The following is a 9,016-nucleotide window of genomic DNA, read 5'->3' as shown; positions in this document are numbered from 1 at the left end:
TGAAAAAGAGCAGTTTGTGTCAGAGTTCTCTCAGCCCCACCTACCTCACAGGGTGTCTGTTGTGGGGAGGGGAAGGGAAGGGAAAGGAGTTTGTAAACTGCTCTGAGACTCCAAGTGAAGGGTGGGGTATAAATCCAATCTCTTCTTCTTCTTCTTCTTCTTCTTCTTCTTCTTCTTCTTCTTCTTCTTCTTCTTCTTCTTCTTCTTCTTCCCATGGTGTGCGCAAAGCCCTCTCCAACGTTGACAAGAATGGAGAGGATCTTGTCCACATGGATTCTTGTTGAGCACCAGGGATGCCATGTGTGGACCCAGCATCAATGAATTGCTCTGTGCTTTTTAGAGTTGCCTCTATTCTTAGTTGCCCTTTTCAGACTTAGCAGCGCAGGTGAACAAGGAACCATTTCTTTAAATCGCATCTTACCCCTGGGTGTAGGCAAGCTATACTTCAAAATCTACTAACCTTAGAAAACATAGCAGAAAATCTTTACCGTGTGACTAATAAACTTGCATCTTTGCCTATATGTAATCAATATATCCCATCTTGGAAAGAGAAGGGTTGGGGGGAGATGAAATCGTTTTCAATGCTTGTTTTGGTCTGTTAGTTTTGTTTCCTGTGGATCATGCATTGATTGAATTATGGATGGCATTCATATAGAAATGACTGGGACAAGAAGTCTTTTTGGTTCTCTGTTTTCATAGGGTCTGTATTTCCTGGATATAATCCGATGCATGGATCTACTGCTGAAATGAATAAACTTCTTTCTGGATTCCACATATTTTAACAGTGATTGGGGTGGAACCAACCAGCTTTTTCACTGATAAAAATGGGAGGAAAGATCCCCTTTGACCACCCAGAAAGGATATGCAGGGGAACCTGACACCTGTGTCAGGCAAAAGCTGTAGTAAGCCGGGGAGCTGGGTGAAATTGAATGGGAAAGCTGGTTGGATCCACAATCTAAGCATTCTTCTAGGACTGAAAGACAACCCTAAAGACTGTCCCTTCACATCAGTGGGTCAAACAGCATGCAATCCGCACATAATACAGACAGACAGATATATGGATTAAGCAAGTTGGACAGGACCCATCCAAAGATAATTTTGTTGTTGTTCAGTCGCACAGTCGAGTCCGACTCTTCGTGACCCCATGGAGCAGATCACGCCAGGCCTTCCGGTCTTCCGCCGTCCTCTGAAGTTTGCTCAAGATAATAGCTCTGTTTATATCCCATTGGTTTCAGTGAGAGCTTTCAGTATGTGGTTAAAGTGCTTCTATTTAGCTGCATTATGCCAGTTATTTTTAACATCTATTCTGAACAGTCAGGTGCCATCTATATGGAACTCCTCTTTTGTAAAGGAGCAGGGCACTGTTGTATTGAGCTCTCCCACAACATGGGTTGTGCATCTTATGAAAGCACTTCCAGTGGCAGCCTGCTAATGACCTGCCTTCTGAAGAGACCTTTCTGAGTCAACAGCATTCATGAGAAGGCCATTCATTAATCAGATGTCACCAGGAATGCTTTCATTAGACTGTTCCACATGGTGTGAGAATTTGCATCATTCTATAGCTTATGCAGCTACAAGAATCAGCAACCTGGGTCCATCTCTTCTATATTTAGATATCAGGCAAAAACCCTTGAATGCAGCTGATTACACACACACGCACACATGCACACACACACACTGGTGGTTTTCTCATTATTGATATTTTAAATCTTTCTTATTTACATTGTTCAAATTTGAGTTGAGCAGCACCTTAAAGACCAAGAAGATTTTTAGAGTATAACTTTTGAGAGTCAAAACTCCCTTCATCAGATATAACAAAGGGAGACCTGGCTCTCGGAAGTTTATACCCTGAAATCTTCTAAGGTGCTCCTGGACTCAAATCCTGTTCTTCTATTGAAGACCAACACAGCTACCCACCTGAAACATTGTTCAAATTGTTAATTACCCTTTGTAAAAAGCCACCTTGAAAATCTGTATGGAAGGGCAGCTTGAAAATGCTTTAATAAGTAAATTAATATTCAGAACGGTTGCCATAATATAAAAATTGTCCTTAGTGTACAGTCTGGCTTGTTTTGCCTTGATTTGAGGAAGCTTTGGGGGTTGGTTGTTACATCTACTCAGTTTAGTATAGAGCCAGTTTGGTGGAGTGGTAGGGTTGCCAAGTGTGAATTGAGCCGCAGCGGGGTTTCCCTCGGATGACCGTGGCCCCGCCCCCAGCGTGCCCAGCGTGGTCACATCACTTCCGGGTGACGTGCACGTCGGGGTGGAGTTCCCCCCGGGGCCCGATCCGCTGGCGGCAGGGAACAGGCCTCTGGGGCAGGGGTTTCCCCGCCCCCCGGGGGGACTTGGAAAGCCTATGGAGTGGTTAAGTGCGCAGACTCTAATCTGGGACAACCGGGTTTGATTCCCCACTCCTTCACTTGCAGCTGCTGGTGTGACCCCAGGCAAACCATTGTTCTGGAACAGCTGTTCTTGAAAAAGAGCCGTTTCTGTCAGAGCTCTTTCAGCCCCACCTGCCTCACAGGGTGTCTGTTGTGGGGAGGGGGAAGGAAAGGCGTGTAAGCCGCTCGGAGACTCCTTTGGGTAGTGAAGGGTGAGGTATAAATCCAATCTCTTCTCTTCTTCTTAAAATAAACAACCCTAAAGTAATCAGAAAGTGTCTTTGCAAGAGACTATTAATGGTCTTAGAACAGCTTTTCTCTCTCTTATACTTGAATCCCAACGCCCAAGTGCAAAACCCACATGCAGTGCATAATTTCTAGTAGTGTACGTTGCACTGCTGTAAAAACAAACAAACACAAAGATGCATTTCATTCTACAGCACAAAGGCACTGCAAGAAACATGCCAACTGGGTCTCCCTGCGTGGTCATTTTCCTCAGCTGAGGAGTGGGTGGATTCTTGGGGCTTCCCTCAACCTTTGTCAACTCAGCACTACTGTCTGCATAGGGAACTGTGAACAAAATTCAGTGGCAGTGGCAGACAGCCTGAGGAAAATGATGACCTCCTTTCCAAAGTTGATTAAATGCAGGCTGCGTCCCCCTACATTCAAAATCAGAAGCCACACTTCATTTTCCAATGGAGGTCTTCATAGCTTCATATGGTCCAGAGCTCATCCCCAAAGCACGAGGACATGAGTGCAAACCTGAGCATGTGCAGAAACATCCTAATCATTAAACATGCATTCTATTATCCTCATGTCCTCCCTAAGCCTGGCCCAGGTCCTGGCAAACAGATGTGACTTCTGGAGTCAGAACTCCAGTCCCCAGTGTCAAGTATCCATACAATCAAACAAATGCCTGGGGGGCGGGCAAAGAAGAATGCTCTAGTCTGGTACCTGAAAATGAGATGATCAAGGATTGAGGGGGCCAGCTGGAATGAGAGTGTTCCTGATGCTAGGAAAACCCAAGTGCCGCATGACGGAGTGAGCTCCCGTCTCTGGTCCCAGCTCCTGCCAACCTAGCAGTGCGAAAGCAAGAAATTGCAAGTAGATAAATAGGTACCGCTTTGGTGGGAAGGTAACAGCATTCTGTGCGCCTCGGTGCCTAGTCATGCTAGTTATATGACATCTTTGGACAGCGCTGGCTCTTTGGCTTGGAAACGGAGATGAGCACCGCATCCCTAGAATTGGATTCGACTGGGTTTCGAGCAAGGGTGTGCATGCACACATCTTCAGAAGGAGTGTGCATGCACACAAAAGCTTATACCCAGAATTAAACTTTGTTGGTTTTAAGGGTGCTACTGGACGGGTTCTCTTGCTTCAGACCAACACAGCTACCCATCTGATGGGGGCCCCTTGACAGGAGCCTCAGCAGATAAAGTCAGGCAGATTCATATGGGAGCATATAAAGTATCTTCCTCTTTGATTCTGCTCCACGGCAGAATCCATCCCCCATGAATCTTAATGCATCTCTAAAAACTGGCCATTTTATAATCACAGGTGCTAGACTTGAGCAAGGGCGGAATCCACGCCGTCCTTTGCCCTCTGTGTATTGAAAGAGACATCAAGGAAAATAGCTGAAGTGGAAGATCGTCTACGAAATATTTCATGAATCCTTAGGACCTGCAGCATCATCTAGTGGATAAAAAGCTTAATGTGAATCAGAAATGGATTACTAGACATGGACCCAGTCTGCATGTAGCATTTGCTCCGTTGTTCTACCAAACCCACACTGGAACGGAAAAAGATGCGGCTCAAAACCACATTCAGATACCCCCGGCCAATGTCGTATTGATTGCAGAGTCACCCCTGAATGGCCATAAAACAGCCATAAATCTATGCAGACAGTTCCATAAAACCGAGAAATCCACTGAAGTGAAAGCGGCGTGCCGTCTGGATGCTGCCATAAAATCCGACAATCAATCGAAGTGAAAGTGGCATGCAATGCAGAGGGGAATTTCTGTTCCAGCCTGGGTTTGGTAAGACAGCAGAGCAAATACTAGAAGCAGATTGGGCCATGGTCATGAGGAATCGGCTACAGCTTGCACCTTAGGCTTGCCAAGTCCCCCCGGGGGCGGGGAAACCCCGCCCCAGAGGCCCGTTCCCCGCTGCCGGTGGGTTGGGCCCGGGGGGAACCCAACCCCGACGTGCATGTCCCCCGGAAGTGACGCGACCATGCCGGGCACGCTGGGGGCGGGGCCACGATCATTCGAGGGAAAACTCTATGGTTTTCCCTCGGATGGTGTGGCCCCGCCCCCAGTGTGCCCGGCGTTGTCACGTCACTTCCGGGTGACATGCGCGCGCACTCCAGGCTCCAGCTGGGAGTCCCCGGCTGCGGCTCAAAAACCACTTGGCAACCCTATTGCACCTCCATGTACGGAGTGACACCAGCTCCTTAAACCCAAGAACTAAGCCTGCTGAAACTCAAGTGCTAGCCTGACCCTATGCCTGCCTACTCTGAAGTACATCCCGCTGTATGCAATGGGATTTACTCCAAAGGAAGCGTGCATTGGATTGTAGGCCGGTCTCTAAATGTGCTAGTGAAAACAGTCTTCTCTCTGTTTTCATAGACAGAGGTTTCAGCCACAACCTTTGTCATTACTGCAGGCCCTACCATAGCATTGTAGCTCAGATGACAAACTGAGAACTAGCCTCTGGTTCAGTTCTTGCTTTCATGAACCCCGGTAGCCTTAGGCAAGCCCTTACCTCTCAGCATAGTATCCGCAACATGGTGCTAATAATATTGATCTGCTTAATGGGGCCACTGGGAGAGTTACAGAGATAATGTATATGAAACACTTAGAATACAAGGAAAGGTTGTCCTTTAAGCCTTCTGGCTTAACTGGTGCTTCTCTGTAGCTTTCCTGTAACTTGTATTAGGTCAACTTATTAAAAAAAATCAGGTCATCTACCTGACATGGGCAAAGTCTAATGGCTACTAGCCATGGTGACTGAGGGGAACCTCCACATTCAGAGGCACTAAGAATCCCAGAGTCAGGAGGCAACAGCAGGGCCTCTATGCCCTGTCGTTGGCCCTCCAGAGGAACTGGTTGGCCACTGTATGAGACAGGGTGCTGGACTAAATGGACCATTGGTCTGATCTAGCAGGGCTCTTGTTATGTTCTTAAGTCTTCAAGGATTTTTTTCCTGAGTCCAGTCCTTGCTAGAATTCACCCCTCTAAAGATGCATGATGTACTCCTTATCTCGCCATAATCAGGTACAACGATACACCAGGCCGAGACACCTAGAAGAAAGGAGGAACTTTTGCTGTATTGGCTTCCAGCTCTTCTGTCCTAGCACACTGCATTGTTTTGTTTGTTAAATATCTGTGATGTTTGAATGAGTTAACTTTTCATATTTCATAAGGTACCTTGCATCCCAGTGAAAAAGGCAAGCTATAGATGAAATTAATAATAATAGTAATAACAGTTTACCAGTAAAAATTGCAGTGATCCAATAAAATAATTTGATCATAAATTCATGAATGGCAAAAAAGTCCATCAAAGAAATTAAACTAACTTATTCACTGTCACAAGCTGAGGAGATAGTTCCTAGGCTGCTTCCATATAGGGTGCTTGCTCTGGTTTTGTGTCTAAACTGGAACAGGTTTCCGTGTAGTATCAACACAATGTTATCCTCCGATTACTTACCTTCCATGTGTTCCCAAAGCTGTATGGTATGATCTTTTAGGAAAGATTGCCGTCAAAGCACCTTGATACACTATGTAGATGAAAAGATTGTTCAGGTTCCATCTACATCGGTATCATTTTCCTTCCCCTGTTACTCCATGGCTGCCGACACCGCCCCCCCTGTGGTATGGGGGGATGGACGCCTAGGGGGTCAAGGAAAGGGTGGTGAAAACTATTGTTCGAAAATCATTGCACAAATGATCTCTTGTGAATGCCTTTGCATTTGCAAGTGAAGGAATACAGCCAGTCATCACTGAGTGGATGCAGCCTAGTTCATGTGACTTTTAAAATGGAGTAGACAAATTCATGGAAGACGGGCCTACAAATGGCTACTAAGTGCCAGCATGCTGTAGTGGTCCGAGTTTCAGACCAGGACTGGGGAGACCCTGATCTGAAGCCCCACTCTGCCAGGGAAGCTTGCTGGGTGACCTTGGGCCAGTCACACACACAGCCTAACCTACCCCACAGGGTTGTTTTGTCAACAAAATGGACATGAGAAGACCAATGTGAGCTGCTCAGAGTCCCTATTGAGGAGAGAGGCAGAATATAAAGGAATAAATAATAACTGCAACAGTTAAATGGAATATTAAGGTTCAGAGGAATAGGTTGGATGCAACCAACTTTTCCACTGGTGAAAAAGCAAGGAGGGGGATCCCATTTGACTAATAAAATGGCTGTGCTGTGGATCGTGGGACCTGCTCCATATGACCGGGGTTTTGCAATCAGAAAGATAATCAGATGAGATTTCAGTGAAAAAGTTGGCTGGATCTAACTTATTGTTCCTTAATACCTGAATGGAAGCAAATGACAGGGGTGGGTCATCAACTTTGTGTCATGTATATGGGAGTTCCCATTTGGCAGTTTTGATCTGATTGTTTTGATCTAAATGTTATTACATTCTTGTAGAAAAGCAAATAGCAGAATGCAAAAGATCTGACTTTGGATCCCTTCCAGACATTGGCAGCGGTTTCCAAAAGAAAAACAGTCTTGCAGGATGTGTTTGGAATTCAAAACAGAGACTGATTTATCTGGTTCAGTAAATTCAAACACTCTTCTGTGGTCTATGTAAAACCTCAAAGACCAAGACATAGAGTAATATGAAAAACTAGTTTCTTCACTTACATAAGAGCATGACAGAAGGAAAATAAGCTTGAAGGAATCTGAGTTGTTATTTGCAGAGTCATCTAATTGCTTGTGTGAAGAAATGCATTTTTTTTCCTTTGGAGGTTTAAAATGAGCAAAACCTTCACTCTGAGTTTTAAAGGGGGGGTTTCTTCTCTGGGCAGGGAACAGACAGGAAGGGAGGAAGCCAATTCAATTGCTCTCCAGACTTACCTCAGCCCACCTTCATATAAATGCGAGTAGGTCTAGCTAGAGACAATTGGATGGGCCAGTCCCCCCCCTCCAAGCAGGGAACAGAGATTTTGAGGAATTAAAAATAAGAGAGACTTCAGGAAGGAACTCCAGGAAGAATCTCCAGGAAAAGCTTCTCTGACCCAAACTGACCTGATCAGTGGGGGCAGGGGAGAGGTGATAAAACTCGAGGAAGGGCTCTTTTGGTGCTGAGTCCATCAGAGCAGACAGAACTCATAACTGAGATCTGGAGGAGGTGGCCATTAGCCATGTGTTGGCCTGGACTGCTGAAGGAAACTTCAAGGTACTGGAAACTCAGTAGAGATCTGTAACTTCTTAAGCTGAGGAGCCTGTCCTATATTTTAACATCTGATAGGGCAGGCGGTGTCAAACAGGTGGCCCACAGACTGGTACCTGTCCAGGGCTCCTATCCAGCCTGCAAGCAACTGGCTCATGTCTGCTTCGTACTTCCTGTTCCTGCTTCCTTATTCCTACATCACAGCTTGCTTTTGCCCAGCTCTCTCCTCTCCTACTTTCTGTTTCACAGAGGAGTGAAGAAAGCCAAGCCTCCCTTCCCTCGACTGGATGAGGGCTCCTCCCCCTTTGGGAGGAAAGGGAAGGGGGGGAGAGGGGGGACTCCCATGAACCAACAAAATTTTATTCCAGGTATAAGCTTTCACATGTGCACACACTTCTTCAGAGAGGGAAGGGGAGGGGGGAGGGAGGGGGAGTGAAAGAGCCAGAGAGAGCAGGAGAGAGAGAGAGAGAGAGAGAAGGATCCCCCTTTCCAGTTCTGACAGATGGGGGGGAAGAAGCCTAAAAGCACAGCTTGCAATCTTTATTAGTGGAAGGCAGCAAGAGTCCAGTAGCACCTTAACAACTAGCGAAATTTGTGACTCAGCTTTCATGAGTTACTGCTCACTTCTTCAGATACAGCTAGAATGTGAGTCCATCTGTCCTTATATCTTGGAGAGTGAGGTGATTTCAGACACCAAATGACAATAGCAGGCATTGGTAAAGAGAGAAGAAACCTAGGTCTCAATTTAGTCAGAAGCATTTTCTTTATCTTCATTATGTTGCAATTCCGCAGTTTTTCTTTCTAATTTCCCTTTGAAATTCCTTTGTAAGAGTACTGCTACTCTTAGGTCAGCAACTGAATGTCCTGCAAGGTTAAAATGTTCCCCCACTGGTTTTTGAATGTTGTGGTTTCTAATAGCAGTCAAAAGAGTAAGAGTCCAACAGCACCTTAAGGACTAACAACATTTGCAGTACGGTATGAGCTTTTGTGAGTCACTGCTCACTTCTTTAGATAGATCAAGATGGGTAGCCATGTTAGTCTTTCTGTATCAGTAGAAAAGAGCAAGAGTCCAATAGCTCCTTAAAGACTAACAAAATTTGTGGCAAGGGATGAGCTTTCATGAGTCACTGCTCACGTCTGTAGATTTATTTTCATTTATTCTTTGCATCCTCCTGAACTGAATCCTCCTGGACCAAACTGAGGCCTAGGTTTCCTGTCTAATTACCAGTGCTGATAA

The 9,016-nt window shown here is 45.7% G+C and overlaps 1 protein-coding gene across 1 annotated transcript in view; it reads left to right on the top strand.

Annotated features, from left to right (window-relative positions):
• The window catches only part of TNFRSF11B (tumor necrosis factor receptor superfamily member 11b), a 28,712-nt gene that overhangs the window by 448 nt on the left and 19,248 nt on the right, over nucleotides 1–9,016 (top strand). The gene's annotated exons all lie outside the window — the stretch shown is intronic.

Source organism: Gekko japonicus, unplaced genomic scaffold (genome assembly GCF_001447785.1).
Source record: "Gekko japonicus isolate JY-2015 unplaced genomic scaffold, Gekko_japonicus_V1.1 scaffold1054, whole genome shotgun sequence".
Lineage (NCBI taxonomy): Eukaryota > Metazoa > Chordata > Lepidosauria > Squamata > Gekkonidae > Gekko > Gekko japonicus.
Note: the sequence above shows the minus strand (reverse complement) of the source record. Positions and strands in the feature narration are given on the sequence as shown.